The sequence below is a fragment of the Hylobates moloch genome, unplaced genomic scaffold, assembly GCF_009828535.3.
Source record: "Hylobates moloch isolate HMO894 unplaced genomic scaffold, HMol_V3 SCAFFOLD_12, whole genome shotgun sequence".
Taxonomy (NCBI): Eukaryota; Metazoa; Chordata; class Mammalia; order Primates; family Hylobatidae; genus Hylobates; species Hylobates moloch.
In genome coordinates this window covers 57,155,711-57,179,609 of record NW_026652287.1, presented here as the reverse complement: position 1 = coordinate 57,179,609, position 23,899 = coordinate 57,155,711, and positions in this window count along the sequence as shown.

The window sequence follows — 23,899 nt, the reverse complement described above, 5'->3', positions numbered from 1 at the left end:
TTTCTTCCTCTCAGGGTCCACTGACCTAGAACTGAGCTGCCTGAAGCATGCCATCCAGAGGCCTTAAGTTCGAGGCCCGAGCAACCAGCCTGCCTTGTGACAGCGAAGGCAGGCAACATATTGATCTCCGTGGTTGCTCCCTGTGCATTTAAATAATAGATCATGCACTGGGGCTGTGGAGAGAGGAAAATCCTGGCCACCACTCTATCATTTCCCCAGCTATGGATTTTGTCATTACTGTATTTGCCTTGTGTTACAGTGGGCGAAGATTTTATTTGTGATTGATGGCAGCAGATGGGCAATTTATTCTGCTGTTTACTTTTTATGGCGGTGGATGTGGGAGTAAATGCAGCCAGAACACTTGGCTAAGCATTTGCTAATATCCTCTATTGACTGAGATACACAGGGAGTTTATCTGAGGTCCATGGACACAGCCTTCACACGGAAAAGGGGCCCAGGATGCTCAGGAACTGTGCACTCAGGGACTGAGGAAAGGGGTGCCAGGTACTTGACACCAGTTAACCTGTGTAAGCACCATGATCAGCCAAGAAGCAGATGCGATTATCTTCACTTTATAGGTAAGAGGGGCGGGGAGATGGTCTCCAAGGTCACTCAGCTGGTGGGTATTACAGCTAGATTTTGAGGGCAGGTCTCGTGATACTAAAACCTATTCTTAGTGTCTGGGTTCTGGATTTCTTAGAATTAGATTTTAAAGCAAGGACTGATTAAGGAAATTCTGAAATATGTCTGTGCATGCACACACACATACACACACCACCAAGGGTGTAGAAGCAGCAGGACAGAAAACAGAAAGAAAGAAGCCAAGCAAGAGTGTGATTTCAGGAGAAGCCCCAGACATAGGCAGACCCCACAGAGAGCACTGGAGCATGAGTCGACCTCAGAGTCTGTCCTGAGCCTAGCGGGGAGCTGTACGGTGCAGCCTCACACCAGCCAGTCACTGGCTGTAAGCCATCCTGCATTTCCCATGGGCAGGACCACTTTAGCACCTTAGGGCCGACCCTCAAAGAAGGGCCAGCAAAGAACAGGGTTGTGGGGCCGGCATGCAGAGCTAGTGACAGAGATCTAAGGGGATTTTGGCAGGACAGGGTCCCAGGGCAGGAGTCTGGAGGTTTGAGCTAGACTTCAACTGAAAAGGACCTCCGAGTCAGTTTCCTCAAGCCAGTAGCTGGCAAGGGAACAGTGGGAAAAGTTTGGGAAGGAGAAAAGGAGCTCTGCTGGTCTGCACCTCACCTGTCAGAGACATGCCCTGAACACCCCCAGCATTCTGCTGTGGCCCACCATGAATCTCACCCCCCCCCCCCTTTTTTTTTTTTTTTTTTTTTTTTTTTTAGAAAAACACCCTTAAGCATGTTGTTTTTATTAATTCCAAGAACTCTAGCACCAAAGCTCTGATATTGGTCATAACTACCAAGACTTGCTTTAATTTGACTGGGATGATCTCTGTTTCTTCTGGGGCAAAAGAAAGTTAATTTTTTAAAAATAAATGTTCGATTTTATAATAATTTTAGATTACAGTAGAAGTGTTGCAAAGATGGTACAGAGAGTCCCCATCTACCCCTCAGCAGCTTTCCATAATGTTGACATCTTAAATTCCCAGGGCACATCTGCCAAAACTGAGAAATTAACATTAGCCCGTCACTCTCCACTAAACTACAGACTTTATTTAGATCTCACCAGTTTTTCCGCCAATGTCTTGTTTCCATTCCAGGATTCTATCAAGGATCGATGCTGCCGTCAGTGACTTTGCTCCTCTGATTCCTTCCACCCTGAAAATGCTTTTCCTTCATTTCTACACATTGTAACTCTCAATGAAGGGTGAGTTCTGAAACCAGTCCACACGCTCGTTTATTTGTTCCTTCAGGCATTTATTCAGCGTCACTTATTTGGAGACTCCTCAGTGCCAGGAATTAACCCAGTTCTGAGACTACGCTGATGAGCAGGAACATTACATGTGTATTCTTGGGGTGCTCCCAAAGAGTGGGGGAGTTAGACACTCATTAAATGAATACACGCATAGGTGTGACACCACAGGCTGACACGAGTGCTGGAGAGAAAGACAAAAACACCATGAATATATTTCTCTATGGCTCGGCAGGCCCAGACAAGGAAGACCCCAGGGTGTCTGCCTGTGCAGCAGGTGGCTGGTAACCTTCTAAGACAGAGAACAGGGGAGAAGCACCGGGTTTATAGGAGCAGGCTCATGAGTTTGGTGTGAGATACCCAAGCCAAGACCTCAGGCAGGCAGGTGGAAAGATCTGTCAGGATCTCAGGATAGCGGCCTTCTCTGATTGTCCCAGCTGGATACAGTTTTTTTCTCTTTTCACTTTGACTCCCATGACATTCCATCTATTTTATAACACTTACCTTAATCAATAAGAAAAGCAGTTTACATTGTTCTAGAGCCATTTTTCTTCCTAACTTATCTTCTGTCATGTCATAGGCTCTAAGCTTCATAGAAGCATTCTTTATCTGTCTTTCGCACTCCACCTGTCTCAGTATTCTATACCCAGTGGGGGCTTAATAAGTGTTTATCACACTGAATTGGAAGGCAGGCCAGTTGATAACGTCACAGATATCTGACTATATCTGTGGAATGGGCTTGATTTTCTAAAGAGAAAGTCAGACTGATGCTTCTCAAACTACCCTTCCCAGGTACTTCTGTTGGACATCACAGGGCAGGCTCTGGGGACTGCAGGCCACCTCCCCCATGAAAGGGGGTGTCAGTGGCAGGAGGTTGTCCCACAAAAGGGAGAGTTTCATGGCCACTTACATTTATGAAGCTCTGAGTTAAACTTATTTTATTTACTGTAAGAATTTCAAAGAGGAAAAAGACTATGAAATATTTTCAAATGTATTAAAAACTCACCCTTCCAGTGCCCTCCCCGCTGACTTGTAGAGTATCTAATAGAACTAGTGCACTTGAGAATGGTTCTGAAATGCTACAAATGCCACCTGGTTTCCTCAAAGCTCATTCATAGTGGCCAAAATTCCTGCATAATGAAGTGAGACATCATATACACAGAATAGGTATTTCTGTGGCTCCCCAAAATGACCAGGGACAACATTATGCCACAACATTTTCTTCACTGGGATCGTCACCTGCAGCCCCCAGAACCTGTCCTGTCCTTGCCTTTACGTAGGTGCCCCGAGTGGCAGCACACACGCTTGCGGCTCCTGCATCCTGCACAGCACAGGCAACGGGCTGGGTTGGCAGCTATCGTCCCACAGAGCCAGCCCCGTCCCTGACGTCACGGAGCTCTGGGTCTCCTGTGCTAGCCAACACCAAGCAGCCCAAGGTAGGACATAGGCAGCACAAGATGGGTACAGGGGCTCAGGGAAGGAGCCAAGACTGAAACTAAGAGAAGGCGAGAGTGATGGAAGCTTTGGCTCTTCTGCAGCTCCATTTAAGCAGCTGCTCAGGGCCTGGGGATCAGACCCACAGCATGAGGGCAGGTCCAGAAGCAGAGCTGGAAAAAGTGCAGCCCGAGGTTGCCCATCATCCCAATGTTCAGCAACATACGCGCAAGACATGGAGGGACCCTCTGCTCCTTGTCAAGGAGGAGTGACATTCCCAGAAAGCCTTCCCCCTATGCAGGATGTGGTCAGTGGCATCCTCTTCGTCAGTGACACAGGGGAGGGGATGGAGGGGAGGGAGGTTCCCAACTGCAGCTACTGCCTTTCACTCTGCAGCATCGAACAGCCCCTGGATCTGGCAGAGCCCCCTGACAGCCATAACTGAAGCCGACCCTGAGAATGACCGTATGGTCTAAGAAGAATGTGTGTTCGGAGCCCCGAGCTAAGGAATCTGAGCTCCACTCAGATAACCACTCCTGGCCAGGCGCAGTGGCTCACGCCTGTAATCCCAGCACTTTGGGAGGCTGAGGTGGGTGGATCACTTGAGGTCAGGAGTTCAAGACCAGCCAGGCCAACATGGCAAAACCCCGCCTCTACTAAAAATACAAAAATTAGCCGGTCATGGTGCTGCGTGTCTATCCCAGCTACTAGGGAGGCTGAGGCAGGAGAACTGCTTGAACCCAGGAGGCAGAGGTTGCAGTGAGCAGAGATCGCACCACTGCACTCTAGCCGAGGTGACAGAGTAAGACTCTGTCTCAAAAAAGACAAAAAGAAAAGAAATCCACTCCTTATCCCTGAAGGACATCTGAACCCCTGGCCCATCCCTTGGAACCCAGTCTGTACAGGGAGTCAAGGCCCCTTGTTTTGAGTTAAGTGGAGGGTGCTACATGAAATGCTATATGAATGGCATGCTTTTTACCAACTGTAGTGGTTCTCCTGTCCAGCCTGCTGCTACTGTACCACCCTCTATGCAAGTTCCCTCAATAAACCCTGTGTCTTGATTGCTGTCTTAGGTCTCTTCTTCAGCCCCTCAGACACAGTGCCATCCCTACTGGAGCCCATGGGGTACAGTGTAACACCTGGGCACTGAGAAAGGACCCCTCCTACCCGCACACGGTCGAGTGCTCACATAGAACCCCTGAGGGGCATATCAGGGCTCTCGAACAGAAAACTAATGTGCATGCAAGGTATGTTTTTTGGCTGAAAGAACAGAAATCCACTTTCTATTTTCTCACTGTTCTGGAGGCTTGTGGCCTGAGGGCCAGGGTGCCCATGGGTGCATGGCTGGGTGCTGGCGAGGCCCTCACCCTTGCTCAAGTTCTCCCAGAGTGTCTGAAAGAGAATTTGGGGAGGAAGAAGGTTGTGCTGGATCCCTAACATCTATATCCTGAGAGTGAAAACACATCCCTGTTGAGCTGGGTTTACAGCTTTTAGGTGAAAATGTTAGGAAATTCATTCTGGTTTTGAGCTTTTTCTAAGAAATCGAACCAAAATACTACTGGTCACCTCACTGTACAGGACCATAGGGAAACCAAATGGTACAGTTTAGAAGGTAGAAAATGGGTGCGCTCAGTCATCTGTGTCTGCCTGGAGACAGCCTAAGAGATGTCTTCACTCTCTGATGCCTTTCATCATAAGGGTTCCTATGGACTAAACTGTGTTCCCCCAAATTCATCTGTGGAAGTCCTTATCCACAATGTGATGGCATTTACAGATGGGGCCTTTGGGAGGTGATTAGGTTTAGACAAAGGTTCTTTTAGGCACAGAAAGATGGCCTAGAGGCAGGTTGACATTAGAGCTTCTTGTTGTCATGCAAATGTGGGATCAGTCCTCCCATCCCCTTCCAGACTCTCCTAGTTGTGCTTTGGATCCCAGGTGGCTCTGCCCAGGACACACAGACCTGGAGAGAGTCCACCTGCTCCGACAGATAGGCCACACCAGAGAGGAGACTTGACCTTAACACCAACTGGAGTTGGAGTTGGAAATGCCTTCTGTGGTTGACGTGGAGATGGCTGCCCAGGGGCCCTTCAACGGGGGACTTACCCAGCTACTGGAGTGTGGTTAGCGGACAGCCTCTGGCTTCTGGGCCTGTCTGGTGCACACTTTCTAAATATCACCTTCCAGGGACTTAGCAGGGCCTGGTTAGAAAGGCCTGACCTCTTTAGTCTGAGACTGGACTTAGGACTCCAGGCCCTCCACCTGCTGCCCCCCCCTGGCCAGGACTCCCTGGGCTCAGCTCCCCTTGACTATTCGGTCACTTCCTCTACCCAATCCTGCTTTCTCCCAGTCCTGTTAGCTGTTGATCTCCGTACAACTTGTGCCCCTCACTCCTCTATCTCAGCACCTACTTCTGGAGAGCCCAACAGGAGACACTTCCCAAAAACAAAGCTCTGAAGAGGTCTGAGGTGGCTTCGGTGACAGGACTAGAAAAGAGATAAGAAAGACAGAGGAGCTTGGTGAGCCCCTCCTGTGGAAGAGCTGAATTTAGGGTACTGTTGTTTCCCCAAGACACTGCCCCACCCTGTTGACTGGTCCACTCGAAGTTAACAACTCAGTGTCTTCAAGGGGCAAATAGGTAGAATAAGTATGTGTAGAGTGCAAGGTGAAAGACATTAGGGACTGGTGGGGTCTGTGGCAAATTGGACATTTTATGCCCTGCCCAAACACATTGAAAGAGATAGAAATAGAGATAAAGATAGAAAAATACACACACACACACACACACACACATACACACACACACTGTTATTTCTATTTTGGCAAAAAAAAAAAAAAAAAAGATCTATGTCCAAATTCCCTCTGAGCTGCTGGTTTGTGGCCCTGGACTAAAGGAAGTGTCTTTAGCTTTTTGCCTCAGTTTCTGGGTCTGTTAATAAGACCCACTTCGTATGTTTGTTTCGACAGCTGAAAAAGTTAATTCCTTTAGATAATTTAGTATAGTTCCTAGCACAAAGAAGCATTCAGTCACTCCAGTGACTGCTCTAATCATTACCTTGATTTTCTACAAAAGAAATAAAGAATCCTACCAGTCTCACCACTGCCATCGCAGAACAAAGCCAGTGCTATTGGCCAGGCTCGGCTGCCAGGACCTGGCTTTGAGAGTCAAGCACCACACTGGAAAATATGTATCCATAGGCATCCTGAACCAACTGATATTTCAAACTCCCTTCTTTCCCACCCCACGAAAGCCTCATTTATATTTTAGTTTAATTGTGGGAACTGATTATTGCAGAGTAAATACTCTAGGATGGAAGCCCTGTTAAAACATTGCCCTAATGAGCAGGCATGCAGCCCTTTTCCGGATAATTTATATCTTAGGAAGTATTTTCAAAGTAATATCTCCAGCTCTAAATCTTTTATGGTCAGTCTTGAGCAGTATTTTGGGGTCCAGGTCTCCACAGATGCCAACAGGGCACATTAGAGTATGGGAAGCAATTTTCCAAGAGTAATGAGTTCTGCTGTGGCTGCCGGATGACCCGACTGGGCAGCAGGCACTCTGCTGGGTGGCAGGGAAGGCCAAGAGCTGGCAGGATGACGGTTGCCTCTGCAAAGCAATTGCACAGTGAGTTGAGGGACTAAATACACGAAAGCCATTGCCATCGCCATGCTGAAGTGGTAAACGATAGTCAAAAGTAGACATTTTTAGCATTTCTATACCTTTTCCATTAGAATTTTTTGGCAATTAAAAATTTTAAAGCTTATGGATTCTAGTCTATAATAATAGAAATAATTTCAGACAATAAGATGTCTGGTTTGTTTCTAACGCTGGCTGCACTATTTTGAGTTACTTAGCCAGGACTGGAGGGCTGGACCTCAGCTTGCCTCCTCCCTGTCTGGTGCTCCTTTCACCCCAGCACTGCTCTTTCCTTCAACCTCACCCTCCTCCCTGAGAGTGCAGTCTGCGTGTCTCTTGCAACCACACAACAAGCAAAGGAAAGCAGGACAAATGCCTGGGAACTACTTATTGTGGGTGCGGCTGCTTTGCTTTGAGATGATGCTCCTATCAGGGGATGTGTGGACAAGTCTCAGCCTAGGAGCTTGCCCATGGTCTTCATGTTCTGTGAGACCTCAGATCCCCACTGGTATGAGGAGGGATTCTCTTAGCATTCTAGATGGTCCTGTCCTCAGGGTCACCAGGCAGGCTCCCAGAGAAAAGGCGCTGCCCTGCCCATCCTGAACCGAAACCATCTCTCCTCAAATCCAAACATGTAAAACATCACTCACATTTTCTTGGATAATTTCTGGGACATGGATCATGCCCTTTCTTCTCTCTGCATAGCTATTCATCTGCCTTCACTACTTGAACTTCAGCTAAACTATATATAACAGCTTTAAAAGTTTGAACCTTATTGCGCATAAACATTTTTGGAATCCAAACTTGTGTCTATTCTGCAGACTGCCTGATCCTTTGTGAGACAATGAGGGTGACATGGAGGATGAGGCCCCCACTCTAAAAGCAGCCCCTCAGCCCCACCCTAGGTATCTCATCCAAGACTTCCAGTGGCACCGGCCTTACTGACCTTTTGTGAGTGGAGAGAAAGCCATGTGCAGATAGTAGGGGAGGTCCCAAGCCTTCTGTAATTATCCTCCACTTCCCTCTCCCTTTTCTCCTCTTACCCTCCTCTCAGCAGTCACTCTGCAGGTCTCCGGGTTCCGCTTCCTTCAGTTCACTCTGTAAAGTATGGAGCATCTAACCTGCACCCCACCATGGCCTGGGTGCCGTGGGTTCAGGCCACGAGGAATGAGCGCAACTTCCTGTCCTCCACCTGATCCCAGGCTGACCAGGGCTAATGAGCTTGGCAGCAGTGACTCCATGCTGGACGGTGCTAGTGCTTTGTCCTAGATGTGACCAGTGCTACAGGGACACACAGAAGAGGGGACAGGAGGGACTGGGGTGGTGTTAAGAGAAGATGACAGAGGAAGGCATTCCAGAGAGAGGCGCCAGTGTGAGCAAAGGCACAGAGACAGAAACCCCTGGCCCAGTGTGGGCAAAGGATGCTCAGTGGAGATAAAGTTAGAAAGGTGGTGGAGGAGACTGCTGTGAATCAAATGTCAGAAGACTGTGTGGTCAGCAGAATTCTCAGGTGGCCACCAAGATCCCCTTCTCATGTACACACCTTCTCCATGTTATTCAGTCGAACAAGAATCTATGTGCTGGTGTCACAGATTTTACAGGTATAATTAAGGTCCCAAAACTCAGTTGATCTTAAGATACAAGAATTACCCTCAGTGGACCTGTTCTAACCGGGCAAGACTTTTAAAAAAAAAAAAAAACAACAAAAAACCAGGATTCTCCCTGGAGATGGAGATGTAAAGCTTGGGTGGAATTTGATGTGAGGGGGATTGTTTGTTCCTGGATTGGAAGATGAGGGGGAGAAGGTAGGAAAGAATAGAGATGGCCTCTAGGAGCAGAGAGTGCCCCTGGCTGAAAGCTCACGAGAAAATGGGGGTCCCAGTCATAATCACCAGGAACTGAATTTGGCCAACAATCTGAAAGAGTTTGGAAGTGAATTCCTTCCCAGAGTCTCCAGAAAGGAGCACCCAGCTGGCACCTTGATTTTTGCCTTGTGAGACCCCCAAGCAGAGGACACAACCATGCGGTGCCTAAACTCTTACCCTACGATAAGAGTAAGCCAGTAAATGGGTCTCGCTCCAAGTCTCTAAATTTGTGGTAACTTGTTTTGCAGCAATAGAAAGCTAACAAAAATATAGGCCCAGACAGAAAGTCTCCCCTGAAGAGGATCCTACAGCTGAGCTAAGAAAGGCAAGTAGGAATAAATGTAGGGGAAGGCGGGCTGGGGTACAGAGACAGTGCCAAGGGAAGGGGCTGCACGCATAGAGCCCTGATGATGCCCACACGCATGGCCTGTTTGAGAAGCTGAGCAGTGTGCCTGGGCTTCAAAGAGCAAGGGAGAGGCTGTCGCCAGGTGAGGTCAGAGGAGTGCGGTCAGGCCATGCAAGGTCTGGTAGGGCCACATTAAGTGGAAAAACAGGATCCCTTTTCATGTTTAAATATCCCTGGGACAGAAGTGCCATGGTTATCATGGGGGTGGGTGGATGTAACAGACATGTAGAATGTAAAATACCTGGGGATTGGTGGTGGATTAAGGAAGGGAACAGGGTGAGAAAATAGTAGAGCTTTCCAGATAAGTTATACCGATGGATGATGATGTCACACACCTGGAGCGAGGGCCAGATATGGGGGTAGTTCACACCCAGGACACGGTGGTGAGCAGGGCCTTCAGGAGATCTAAGCAGAGATGCTAAGTGGGGAAAGAAGATTGCTCAGGCATGACCGGAGTTCAAGGGTGAGTCTGTGCTAGAGCCCTGAATTCAGAGATCTCAGTGCTGGACAGTAATGGATTATTTGGGAGACTGTGGATTTGCCCAAGGTGAGAGGTGAAGGCAGGACATAGAGGGGGAAGGCAGGGGACCAAACTATGTAGCAGGGATTCTGGGGTCGGCCAGAGCATTTGCGTTTCTGACAAGCTCCCAGGTGACCCTGCTGCTGCTGATCTGAGATCACGCTTTGACAGTCACCTCCTTATGCTAGTGGCTCATGGTCATGTATGGAGAGGGAACCAGTAAAAAAAACAAAAACAAACAAAAACAAACAAACAAACAAAAAACAGATAGTGGCCAGAGAGCAATAGACAAATTAAGGGCATGTGGCAGAGATTTGTGCACTTGCCTTTGAGTCTCTGCTTTGGGTAAACAATCTGATCTCCTCTAAGCTTCTCTCCAAGTTCCTTGCTTTTTAGTCCATTATTCAGTTTGCTCCCTGTCTATTCTCATCCCAGTCAGTTATGGAAGTTAAAGCTGGGCCCACTGCTTGTGCCTCTATTGGAGATGGGCTGTCTGGAGCCAAGTCCTGGGTCCTGATATTGCATTTCCACCTTGCTTGAGTGATATATAGCTGGATGCTGGGCCACAGGGACTGAGAGGACAGTAAGAAAATATCCCTGGCCCCAAGGAGCTCTTGGCTAATTAAGGAGATATAAGAAAAAAATAACTACCCTTTAAACAAAATAAAATTTTGTTATAGGCATAAGAGAGGTAAACTCATCTCAAACATATTCGGACACCCACTAGGGCATAAATTCAAAATCGTACTTGTCCTCAGTGAGCTCACATTCATTCCAGTGAGAAAGACAATCATACAAGTGACAATGTTGACAACTGTCTTGATCATATCACACTTCAGTGTGTGGAAGGAATGAAGGAAAGTGTGGGAGAGGGGCCAGTATCTCCATGTGGAAATTAAGGGGTGGAGAAGGGCTGAACGGGGGTGATATCTGAAGAAGGGTTTGTTTTTATGTTGAGAACTCTGAAAATATGAAAGCAAAAAACTAAAACAATAAGTGCCCCCATTTCCACTATCCCAAATGATCAGTTTTTTGTTGTTGCTGTTGTTTTTGAGATGGAGTCTCACTCTGTCACCCAGGCTGGAGTGCAGTAGCGTGATCTTGGCTCACTGCAACCACCACCTCCCAAGTTAAGTGATTCTTCTGCCTCAGCATCTCGAGTAGCTGGGACTACAGGCACGTGCCATCACACCCGGCTAATTTTTATATTTTTAGTAGAGATGGGGTTTCACTATATTGGCCAGGCTGGTCTCGAACTCCTGACCTCGTGATCTGCCCACCTCGGCCTCCCAAAGTGCTGGGATTACAGGTGTGAGCCACCGTGCCTGGCTCCAAATGATCAGTTTTTAATAGGTTGTCATATTTACATTCAGTCTTTTTAAAATAAATAGATTAAAAATAAAGCTAAAGCCCTTTGGCAACCAGCCTAAATTTTTTCCTTTCTTCTCTTCAGAGAAAATAATTGCCATGTATTTAATGTGTATCTTTCAGTCTATTTGTAAATTTTTGTATTATATGTATGTTTTTATTTACAAGTGCTGATTTGTGTGTGCTTTCACATGTGCAGAAGCTGTGTGCGTGCTGTTATTATCACTGTGAAATTTGCTTTTCACTCAAAATTATATTTCTCATATTTCTTCAAATATTCAAATATACATGTGTATATATATGTGTGTATTTATGTATATATATGTGTGTGTGTATATACATATATAAAGGTTAAATATATTTATATAAAGAAAAGTTTCCTTAAGCAGCTATAGAATAAATATTTATGGTCTCTGTCTCGACTTTTCAACTCTGCAAGGGTAGTGCAAAAGCAGCTGCAGATAATATATCAATGAAAGTCACGCTGTGTTTCAATAAAACTTTCTTTTTTAAGAGACAGAATCATTCTGTCACCAAGGCTGGAGTGAAATGGTGCGATCATAGCTCACTGCAGCCTCGAACTTCTGAGCTCAAGTGACCCTCTTGCCTCTGCCTCCCAAGTAGCTGGGACTACAGGTGCACACCAACATGCCCAGCTAATTCTTTTCTTTCTTTCTTTTTTTTTGTAGAAATGGAGCTTGTTCTTTTGCCCAGGCTGGTCTCAAACTCCTGGGCTCAAACGATCCTCCTGCCTTGGCCTCCCAAAAAGCTGGGATTACAGGGGTGAGGCACTGCGCCTGGCTTCAGTAGAATTTTATTTACAAAAACAACAACAAGTAGCCTACATTTGACCAGGGAGGCTGTAGTTTGGATATCCCTATGCTACAGATGGCCAGTTAGGAGTAGGTTGTGGAGGAAGAATGGAAGTGAGTTTTGAAGGCCGAGAAGGAGTTCACCAAGCCGACAAGACTCTGTGTGAGTGAATGTGTATGAGTGTGTGTGTGTGTGTGTGTGTGTGTGTGTGTGTGTGTGTGTGTTGGAGAGTGAGAGGCATTTCCTGCACAGGGGCCTCATATGCCAAGAGGATAGACGGGAGTGGTATGTCCTGGGCTGCACTGGACACCATATGCTCAGGAGAGAGCAGTGGAAGTGCAGGTGTCAACCATGAGGCTGGAGAGTGGGGCTCTGGCCATATCTGGGCTGGGGAACTTAGACTGTATTCCTTAGGTGAAGGTGTTTTAAGCTGGGGAGGGACAAGGTCAGATGTGTGTTTTAGACAGAGTGGAAGAGTACAGAGTGACAACAGAATGGAAAATACATCGGAAAGGAGAAAGACCGGAGGCATGGAAGCCGATTTTAAGCCTGTTGCGATGGTCCGGGAGAGAAATTACAAGCATCTGAAGTAGGGCAGTGGCGGTAGGAAGGGAGAGAGGAATGGATTTGAGAAATCTTTAGAGGCTAAATCAGTGAGATCTGGATGGCTGATGATTAGTTAAGAGGCACGAGGAGAGACCAGGCAAAGGCAGTTTTCTGTTTTCACTTTCCCCTTAGAATCCTGTGAAGATGTTGCCACTCCCAACCAATAAAGGGAATACAGAAGAAATTATAAATTATGGAGGAGACAATAATTAATATGAAATGCTGGGAAAACACCAGTGAAGGAGTGAAGTGAAAATTACATAGAGGAAATGGCGGTTGGGCTAGGAGGAAAAATGGGAAGAGACGTTCTATGGAAGGAATCTCCTGGTGAAAGCATTCGGGGTGGAAACACAGGGCGTCTCTGGGGCCTACAGGCTGCTTGGGTGTGTGTAATGTGCACAGGGAGATATGGGGGTGGGGAGAAGATTAGAAAGAAGGACTGGAGCCAGGGAGAGAAGGGCCTTCAGGGTCTCCCCGGGGTGTTGAGCTCATTCCTTAGGAACAAAAGGGAGCTCTCAGGATGTGCAATTTGCATTTGAACACGCTTGATGCTTCAGAAGGAATTGCTCTTCAGAACGGAGTGACAGTAGAAGTGGGAAGGGGCCAAAGCGGCCTGTGTTTGGGAAAGATCACTATCGCAGCAGTCAGACTGAGCAGGGGAAGAATGAAAACAATGAAACACAGTAGGAGAAAGGGAAAGAGAGACGGAAGGTAAGAAAGAGAAGGAAGGAGGCACATCTGTGGAGAAAAGGCCTGGGTAAGAAACGCTCCTCTCAGGGTCTGGCAGCTGATCACACACCTAGGAGGGAGACCAGCTCTGGTTTTCTGCTCCTGAAAGCTGATGACTAATGGGAAAGACGCACTCTGCCTTCAGGCACTGGGAGCTCATGAGTTAAAGTGTGAACCGCGGTTTCTCCCTCTGAACCTACCTGTCCTCCTCTCTCAGATCTCAAGGAACCCCTCCCACCGAATATGGAATCTCTGCGAATCTTCCCTGCATCGTGAGCGTAACTGCTCCAAGTCCCTCATCCCAAATGTCTTCCTCTTGCTAGATGTGTCCTCCCCCTGCAGCTGTATGTGACACACCCAGAGGGGATTCCTCAACATCACCCAGAGGTTGAAGCCTCTGTCAGGAACCATTCTGTGTTACCTTTCATTCCCACCCCCATGCCCCCTCTCCACTCTTCTCCCTGCCCCTGCTCTAGGAGGAAGGATGTTGTGTCTATGACATTGACAAACCCCTGTTTTCCAACATCTAGTTGGGTTCAACCAACAAAGAACTATGGCAGAAAATTTGCAGGAACCAGAAGAGTGAGGCTCCCTTCCTGGGGAGTCTCCCTGGACTGGCTCTGCTCTTTGAGAAAAATGTTTGTGAGTTTAATGTGAAACTCTGAATGGTTTTAGAAAGATAAGCATGCTAGTCGAAGGCTGGTCAGGAAAAGGATGGTCAACTCTAATTAGAATAAGAAGGGGACAATTCAATAAACGGACTATTATAGTGAAAGTGAACTAAATATGGCCTGAGAAGGACTCTCTAGTTCCATATTTGAGTCCTTGTGGACCAACCGCAACCTAACTTAGTAGGTAGACGAGATTGAAAACCTAATTTAGGAGTATGTACTGTAACAATAGCTGAGTCTCAGCCAATCCCAGCAGCCATACTTCAACCACTCATACACTGCTGAGTGTTCAAACTGTGTTCAAATAAAGCAAACACCTATAACCAATCCAAATGTCTCTGTACCTCACTTCTGTTTTCTCTACATCACTTTCCTTTGCTGCCCATTAATCTTCCACCACGTGGTTGCTCTGGAGTGTCAGAGCCTACTCTGGTTCAGGAGGCTGCCTGATTCATGAGTTGTTCATTGCTCAATTACACTCTTTTAAATTTAATTTAGCTGAAGTTTTTCTTTTATCACTTATTAACAAGGAGTGTTCAGCAAGCTCATAAGTAGGGCAGTAACATGGTTCTAGTGACCGTATCAGGCCCAAAGGGATTTGGGGAGAAAGTTATTTCTAGCATCAGAAGGACAGCATCATGGAGAGCAGGCCTCTTTAAGAGGAGCTTTGACCTTTGTTGGAGGGAAACAACCAGGCTGAGATGGCCTCACAGAAAAGCAGTGGCAAAATAAATACTGAATTCATCCTCCTTTCTCATTCTGGTCTCCTTGCATCTCTCAAATCCCCAGTTAGTTAAATCCAATCCACAGCCTAAGGACAAGGGCGACCTCTGATGTGCCTCACGTACTCCAGCAACAGAGAGAAATATAGAGGTGAGCGTGGGGGTAGGAAGCTGATTGGAAGGTGTCTGGCTTGGGGGTGCTGGGGTGCACTTTGGGGAAGCACATCATGACAGGGCTGAGTGTATGATAAATCAGAGCCCGTGTGATGTTGTGACAGGTGACGAGTAAAGAGGCTGCTGGAATCATCCATTTTGAGGACCTGAACTAAAGCATGAGCACCAGGTGGAGAAGTGGTCAAGAGCTGGGTGTATTTCAGAGAGGAGTGACAGCCTGACAACCAAGGGGATGTAAGGAACATTTCACAACTTGGATCAACCCCAGAACACCCTTGCTGAGCTATAGAGCCACAGGGCTCTTGGCCACTCCAGGGACTCCAGTGCAGCATTTAGCAGTGCCAAGCAAGGCATACCTTTGGGAAACAAGCACAATTCCTGCCTCTAGAAATGTCTTCCTAATCCTGTTGGTAAATCTCATACACTGTAATTTATTAAGATCTTGTTTTAATTTCATAATATGATTTTACAGAACATTTACCAGATAAATATACCAGAACCCAGACACAAGCTGCTGTGCCAGTTATAGATGTGTCATTAATTTGGCTGATTAATGGCTCTGAGGAGGCAGCCCAGAGCCAAGTAAAGAGAGTCTGGATTCCTGAGACCTCTATTCCAAGATGCTTGAATAAAAGAAGTGGTTCCACTCAACTGGGTTCAACTCAGCCCAATGGGAAAACATTCTGGGGCCATGAGGATGGAAAGAACAGCATTACTCCTCCTTCACAGGTAGGTGCTGATGGCAATGGCCCTCACAGCTGCAAAGCACACACACAGGTTCAGTTGGGCTAGAAGATGGAACATTCTGAAATTTTTAGGGGACAGAGATGGGTCCCAGAGAAGGCTGTCCTGAGAAACTCAGCTAAAGTTGTAGGTCATTGATTCTGCATCAAGGAAGATAGAATCTGTTTACCAGTTCGTCAAGGCTTCAATGTACTCAATTTTCAACTTCTCCTACTGCTTTTTTCACCTTGGTCATAGGATTATGACCAAGAAGAAAGAACAAGGACTAGAAAATTCTAGCCCCCAATAGGTAGACCTAGGCTACATGAAGGAGGGATGACAAGGTGCTCTGCAATACAGGACAGGCAGTGGCTGGGCTCAGCCTGGGGAGCAAAGGAAGCTGGAAGGAGTCAGTGATGCCTGGGTGGGGCTCGGAAGGCCTCATGGTGCGTCAAGCACAGGACATGGCTAGTTTCTTTGAATGAACATTTTTATGACTGTCAGTCACAAGGGCATGGAAGATGAAAACATTAAGTCCCACTGTCACCTCAGTCATTGTGATGAGAATGTGTTAGATATCAAGGGAACCTGGCTGGCCAGATAGTGAACTGGTGAAGCCCAAACTCATTTCCAGGAGGGAAAGCTAGCTGCAGGAACCCAGGAATGGAGATGTATTTCTGCCCTACTGAGTCTTGAGTCTCCATCCTCACCCAGAGGGGAGCTTTCCCTGGGGCTGCAGGGGCTTAATGACCAGGAGACTTCACCACCCACCCCCACAAGGGGGCCACAGTTCAGGAAGAGAATCTGGTGGCAGCTCCAGGTGTATATGTACTGTTGAAACTGGATGAAACTATTGTATCAGTTTCAGGGAGTCCCACCCAGTGCCTCACTGACCATCACTTTCCAGCTGGCCCAGCCTCAGCCTCCCTGTGAGGACTGTCACTGGCGCAAAGTGTCACCATCACACTCAAAGGAGAGGAGTCACTGGAACAGGTTGTTGGTTTTAAAGCCTGTTCCCCAGAAAGACAAATACTGCATGATCTCACTTATATGTAAAATCTAAAGAAGTCCAACTCATAGGAACAGAGTAGAAAATAGGTTGACAGGGACTAGCGGGGCTAGTGAGGGAAATTGGGGGATTTTGGTGGAAGGGTGCATACTTTCAGCTATGAGATGAATATGTTCTGGAGGTCTGATGTATAGCTAACTTGGTGACTATAATGTATAATAGTGTATTGCATCCTGGAAATTTGCTAAGAGAGTAGATCTTGTGTTCTCACCACACACACACATACACACACACACACACACACGGTAACTATGTGGTGATGGTTATGTTAATTAGCTTGATGGCACTAATCATTTCACATTATATACATATATCAAAACATCCCTCTGTACACATTAAATACATATATATATATATTTATGAATTATGCCTCAGTAAAGCTTGAAAAAATTAAAATGAGTAAAATGTGTGCCTGCTGCATCACTCACAAAATCCACCATCTGAAGTCAAACTCCGATATGAAGGGCTTCATTCAGCATGCCCTCACCTGCACTGGCAAATACTGCCGGTATGGAGGGCAGAGAGCCTTGAGATACCCAGAGGGGAGCCACCATTACCCACACCCTCCATGCCTGAGTTCACAGTCAGGACTGCCAGCACAGAGGGCAGAGAGCCTGGAGAGACCCAGAGGGGAACCACCATCACCCATGCCCTCCATGGCCGAGTTCACAGGACTGCCAGCACAGAGGGAAGAGAGCCTTAAGATACGTGGAAGAGTGTCATCATTACCTGTGCCCTCCATGCCCGAGTTCACAGTCAGCAGTGCCAGCACAGAGGGCAGAGGGCCTGGAGATATCTGGAGGGGAGCCACCATTACCCATGCCCTCCATACCCAAGTTCTTAGTCAGGGTGGTGCAGTGCATGGGTAAGGACAACTGGTTAGGAGTCAGGACACCTTGCTCTAGCCCAGGTCTGCCACTCAGTTGCCAGTGTCTTCCACACTCTATCAATGCACACAACCTAGAGAGTTAGTTTCTCCCTCTTCTCGACTCACTGAGCCTTTCACTTCTTGATATAAAGGTCATCTCATCATTTTAATTTAATTTTGAGTGAAAAACTAAAAACTCCATTGAGTGCCTGCCATGTTTCAGCACTGGACCATATGGTGGGAATACTTCAACAAATATAATAGGTGTAGCCTTTATTCTCATAGTGTTTGCAATCATTCCATTCTCCTCCTAAGCAAGGTTTTCTTGTCTTGGTGTGGATGGTTCCTCTCTTTTTGCACAGTGGCTAGCAGGAAGCTCTCAATCTAACAAGTGTCAGGCAACCAGATTAGGCTATGCAGTGGTCAAGAAGCTGAAGAGAGAACAAGTGACATCAGGAAGTAGGAGATCCCCTGTTTCTTAAGAGAAGAATGCTCAAGTAGCTCTGAGCTTAAATTTCTTTGTTCTCCATCAGGATCCTGCTATGAGAATTGCAATAAATATCTCTGAAATGCATTATATACAGCACGTTTGTTCTCTGTAACTGAAGGCTCTCATTTTTGCATGCCTAAATCAGCAGTGGCACTGATAATATTTAAATGTGGCATGGAATACTGGGTCAGAAGACCACAGTAAGATATCATTTCCCCATGCAGCTTAACATTCGAAGACGGACAGTGCTGGCTAAGGGATGGGAGACGTGGACTCATCTGGCTCTCATCTTCACACTACTGAGATCTAGACACCGGCTTCCAGTTTCTTTTGAGACTCAATAAAAAGAGGAATGCTTTGTGTAGTATATCCCCTGTGTTTGCAGGGTCAGACCAGCTAGTTGGTACAGATTGGGTCACAATTACAGTAATAGCATGGACTTCCTAGCTCATGTAGCCACATGCTCACATGGCCCAGCTCCTTGAAAATTTCCCTTCATAGTCCTTGGAGTTTTGAGAGGTTGTCTCTTTTGAATACACCAACATTCTCTTGCCTGCTTCTTCCTTCTCTCACTAAGGGTTACTGCAGTTTCAGTAGGCACTGTGGTCTCCTTCCCAGCTGCATCACTAGGAGGCTGGGTCCCTGATGCAGCCCAGTCTTGGGGGTGGTGTGTGAACAAATGGATGGATTCATCTTCTTTGTGGTCCTCTCTAGCCCCATCTTAATCCTGCTTGCGTGCCTGTATCTCACATGACCCTCATGGCATTGAACTCTGTTTACTTGTGTCTCTTGTCCTCTCGCTAGAATCCAAAGAATTTCCCAGGAGTTGGACTTCATTCTGTATTCAGAATTATTTCTCACTTGCGTTAGCAAACCCTTTGCAGCTGAGTCAAACTAGTTATTTCTGATGCCTTCATTTAGGATCTCTTCCTTCCCAGAAAACTCTTTTCTATTTTTATTTTTTGAAAACACCCAGGCTGGAGTACAGTGGCACAATCATAGCTTAATACAGCCTTGAGCTCCCTTGCTCAGGTGATTCTCTCACATTAGCCTCCCAAGCAGCTGGGACTTGAGGCGCAAGCCACCACTTGTAGGTAGTTTTATTTTTAGTAGAGGCGAGACCTTGCTATGTTGCCCAGGCTGGTCTGGAACACCTGGCCTCAAGCCATTCTTCCATCTCAGCCTCTTAAAGTACTGGGATTACAGGCATGAGCCACCACACCCAGCCCCAGAAAGCTCTCAAATATTCATATTGAATTTCATATGAGTTAGCATATATTTTTGCGTGTTTACGCTCACAGATGGCTGAGTCCTGGAGACAGACATAGAGGAGGGTGAGCTTAAGAACTTTACTAAAGCACTTACATTTCACTTCCACACACATAGTGACAATACTGTGCTACACATTTTCTCCAATTTTGCAGAAACTTTTTCTCTTCCGCAGATCCCAACTGGAATTTTTCTGAGTATATGTTGAGTCTTATAAAGAGAGTATTTTAAAAGTATGCTCATTATTGTATTTTTTTCTAAGTGAATGGGAGCCTCTCCAGGGCACCATGTTCTAAGTTTGCTAGGGGCATAGAATGAAATGTCGCCATGCTCTCCAGAGTTGTGTAGAGTGGCATCCTTGTCCCTTTTAGAGAGGCACCAAAATGCTTAAGTTTCCAAATTTCTCTGTCTCCTCTCTTGAAATCTGGCCTATCTATATATAGTTCAGACTGTCTCCCCATCAGAATAGCACTGTAAGAATTTTTAAGGACAGAAATACGTGCTTCTTTGGTTTGAAAACACCTATTCATGCTGAGTACTAGCAGCTTTGTCCTCAGTAAGGTGTGTTTGAGCTATGCTCATAAAAGACGTGAGTTATAAGCATAATTCAATTACAGCAAAGAGACTGCAAAAAGGCGAATAGAAATAATAGAGACAAAGCCAGATAAGCCAAGCCCACTAATTCGGGGCAGCCTGACTGTCCCATCCATCTGTGAAACACTTGATGGCCCATTTGTCTGGGAGGGTGTGTTGATTAAGAATTTCCCCAGATGGTAGCATGGAGGATGCTATATTAAAGCTCTCTCCTTATATCTTCAGAAGATGTGACAGGAGGAGAAAATTAGTGCTGAATTCATGAAGGAATCCTGTCCCATAAGGCACAATTTTTTATCTGAATCCATCTTGGGGGAATATCAGTTAAATGAAAAGTAGATTTAGGAATACATATCCACTGAATGAAATTATAATATGAGCAGAGAGGCTGACTGAAAATCCCTGGGACTTGGTTCTCATCTTAGAGACTGGGGCATGGATTTTCCATGTGTCAGAAACAGATCTTCCCTGCAATCAGATTTAAAGATGAAATAATTGCAATATTCTTACATATGATGAAAGGGTATGAGTGTATGAGTACTGCTATAGTTTGAGTGCCTTCTCCAAAACTCATGTTGGAATTCAGTTGTCTTTGTGACACTATTAAGAGGTGGGACTAAATGGGGCCTTTGGGCAGCAATTAGGATAACATAAGGTCATTAGGCTGAGACCCCATGATGAGACTGGTGGCTTTATAAGAAGAGGAATAAAGTCATGAGCAGACGCACCCATGCCTGCCTACCATGTGAATACCTTATGCTATAGTATGGCGCAGGACGGAGGCCCTTGACAGATGCTGGTGCCACGCTCTTGAACTTGGTGACAACAAGACTATGAGCTAAATAAATATCTATTTTTAAAAATAAACTACCCAATCTGTGCTATTCAGTTATAGCAACAGAAAATGGACTGAGACAGAAAATTGGTACTGAGATGTGGGATTGTCGCTATAAAAATTACTGAATATTTGGAGGTAGTTTGGTATTGGGTAATGGGTAGAAAATGGAAGAATGTGAAGCAACAGGCTCAGAAAAGCATGTTGCATAGTGGCAGGAGCAGAGGATTAGGGGTAATTCTTGTGAGGATTATGAGACAAGAAAATGAGGGAAAGTCAGGAACTTATTAGAGAGCACTTAAGTGGTCATGACCAGAATGCTGGTAGAAATGTGTACAGTAAAGGCCATTCTAACAAGGTCTCAGATAGAAATAAAGGTCATCCTTGTTATAAAGCAGGAAAGAACTTGGCTGCATTACGTCCATGTCCTAGTGTGTCCGGAATTGGTGGGTTCTTGGTCTCACTGACTTCAAGAATGAAGCCGCGGACCCTCGCGGTGAGTGTTACAGTTCTTAAAGGCGGCGTGTCCAGAGTTTGTTCCTTCTGATGTTCAGATGTGTTTAGAGTTTTTTCCTTCTGGTGGGTTCGTGGTCTCGCTGGCTTCAGGAGTGAAGCTGCAGACCTTCGCAGTGAGTGTTACAGCTCATAAAGGCAGTGCGGACCCAAAGAGTGAGCAGTAGCCAGATTTATTGCAAAGAGCGAAAGAACAAAGCTTCCACAGCGTGGAAGGGGACCGGAGCGGGTTGCCACTGCTGGCTCGGGCAGCCTGCTTTTATTCTCTTATCTGGCCCCGCCCACGTCCTGCTGATTGGTAGAGCTGAGTGGTCTGTTTTGACAGGGCTCTTATTGGTGCGTTTACCATCCCTGAGCTAGACATAAAGGTTCTCCACCTCCCCATCAGATCAGTTAGATACACAGTATGGACACAAAGGTTCTCCAAGGCCCCACCAGAGCAGCTAGATACAGAGTGTCGATTGGTGCACTCACAAACCCTGAGCTAGACACAGGGTGCTGATTTGTGTTTACAAACATTGAGCTAGATACAGAGTGTCGATTGGTGAATTTACAATCCTTGAGCTAGACATAAAGGTTCTCCAAGGCTCCACCAGAGCAGCTAGATACAGAGTGTCAATTGGTGCATTCACAAACTTCGAGCTAGACACAGGGTGCTGATTGGTGTGTTTACAAACCTTGAGCTAGATACAGAGTGCCGATTAGTGTATTTACAATCCCTGAGCTAGACATAAAGGTTTTCCAAGGCCCCACCAGAGCAGCTAGATACAGAGTGTCGATTGGTACATTCACAGACCCCGAGCTAGACACAGGGTGCTGATTGGTGTATTTACAATCCCTGAGCTAGACATAAAGGTTCTCCTCATCTCCACTAGACTCAGGAGCCCAGCTGGCTTCACCCAGTGGATCCTGCACTGGGGCTGCGGGTAAAGCTGCCTGCCAGTCCCGCGCGGTGCGCTCGCACTCCTCAGCCCTTGGGTGGTCGATGGGACTGGGCGCCGTGGAGCAGGGGGTGGTGCTCGTAGGGGAGACTAGGGCTGCACAGGAGCCCACGGAGGTGGGGGAGGGCTCAGGCATGGCGGGCTGCAGGTCCCGAGCCCTGCCCCGTGGGAAGGCAGCTAAAGCCCGGTGAGAAATCGAGTGCAGCGCTGGTGGGCTGGCACTGCTGGGGGACCCAGTACACCCACTGCAGCCGCTGGCCCAGGTGCTAAGTCCCTTATTGCCCGGGGCCGTCAGGGCCTGCTGGCTGCTTCCAGTGCAGGGCCTGCCAAGCCCAGGCCCACCCGGAACTCCAGCCGGCCCACAAGCGCGGCACGCAGCCGGGTTCCCACTTGCGCCTCTCCCTCCACACCTCCCTGCAAGCTGAGGGAGCCAGCTCCCGCCTTGGCCAGCCTAGAAAGGGGCTCCCACAGTGCGGCGGTGGGCTGAAGGGCCCCTCAAATGCCGCCAAAGTGGGACCCCAGGCATAGGAGGTGCCGAGAGCAAGCGAGGGCTGTGAAGACTGCCAGCAAAGCTGTCACCTCTCACTAGGACATTATGGAAGGTGGAACCTAAAAGTGGTGAGCTAGGCCAAAAAAAAAAAAAAATCTAAGCAGCAAAGTGTTCCAGATACTGCATGGCTGTTCTTGAATGCTTACAGTGAGATATGGGAGCAAAGAGATGATTTCAAGCAGAATAATAATTAAAATGGAAGCCAAGTATAAAAATTTGGAAAATTCACAGTTTGGCAATGTGAAGAACAGAAAAGCAAGTTAGGGAGAACACAGCAAGGGTATTCTGAGTGACTGGTCACTAGAGATGAGCAGGAATAGAGGGATCAGGTGCCAATCATTGAGAAAAAGGGGAAACGGTCCTGAAGGCATTTCTGAGATCATTGGTGCTGCCCCTCACAGGCCCATAGCTCTAGGAGGGCAAAATGGTTTTGAGGGACTGGCCAGGGGATCCCTCCATGTCTCACTGCCCTATGCCACCTCAGAGCTCTGCTCACTGCATTCTGATGCAGCACTTTTTAGCCCCAGCTGTGGCTCAGGCAGCCCCATTTGCAGTTCAGACCACCATTCCAGAAGGCCTAAGCCATAAGCCTTAGCAGTGTCCATGTGGAGCTAATACTGCAGGAGTGCAGAATGCAAGAGCTATGGAGGCACGGTTTCCTCCACCTAGATTCCAAAACCTGTCATAGAGAGCCTGCAGGCCCAGGCAGAAACCTGCTGCAGGGGCAGAGCTGCAACGCTGAGTTCCTACCAGGGCAATGCCAAATGGAGCCATTGGAGTGGGACCACCACCAGGACCTAAGAAGTATAGAGCTACCAGCATGTAAATCCACCCTGGGAAAGCGGAAGCATGGGCTGAACCCAGCAAAGTCACAGGGGCAGGGCTGCCTAAGGCAATGGGGGCCCATCCCCACTCCAACTAGGAAGTGGTATGAGATTTAATGTTGCTCATCCTGTTATGTTTTGGACTTACTTGGAGCCTGTTATTCATTTCTTCTTATTACTCCCTTTTTGGAATGGAAATTTCTATCCCATGCCTGTCCCACTAATGTATGTTGAGCATAATTTGTTTGACTTCCCAGGCTCGCAGTTGAAGGAAATTCATCTCAGAATAAATTGTGCTTTCAGTCTCACTCATATATGATTTAGGTGAGACTTTGGACTTTTGAGTTGGTGCTGGAATGAATTAAGACCTTGGGGCTATTGGTATGAAATGAATGTATTC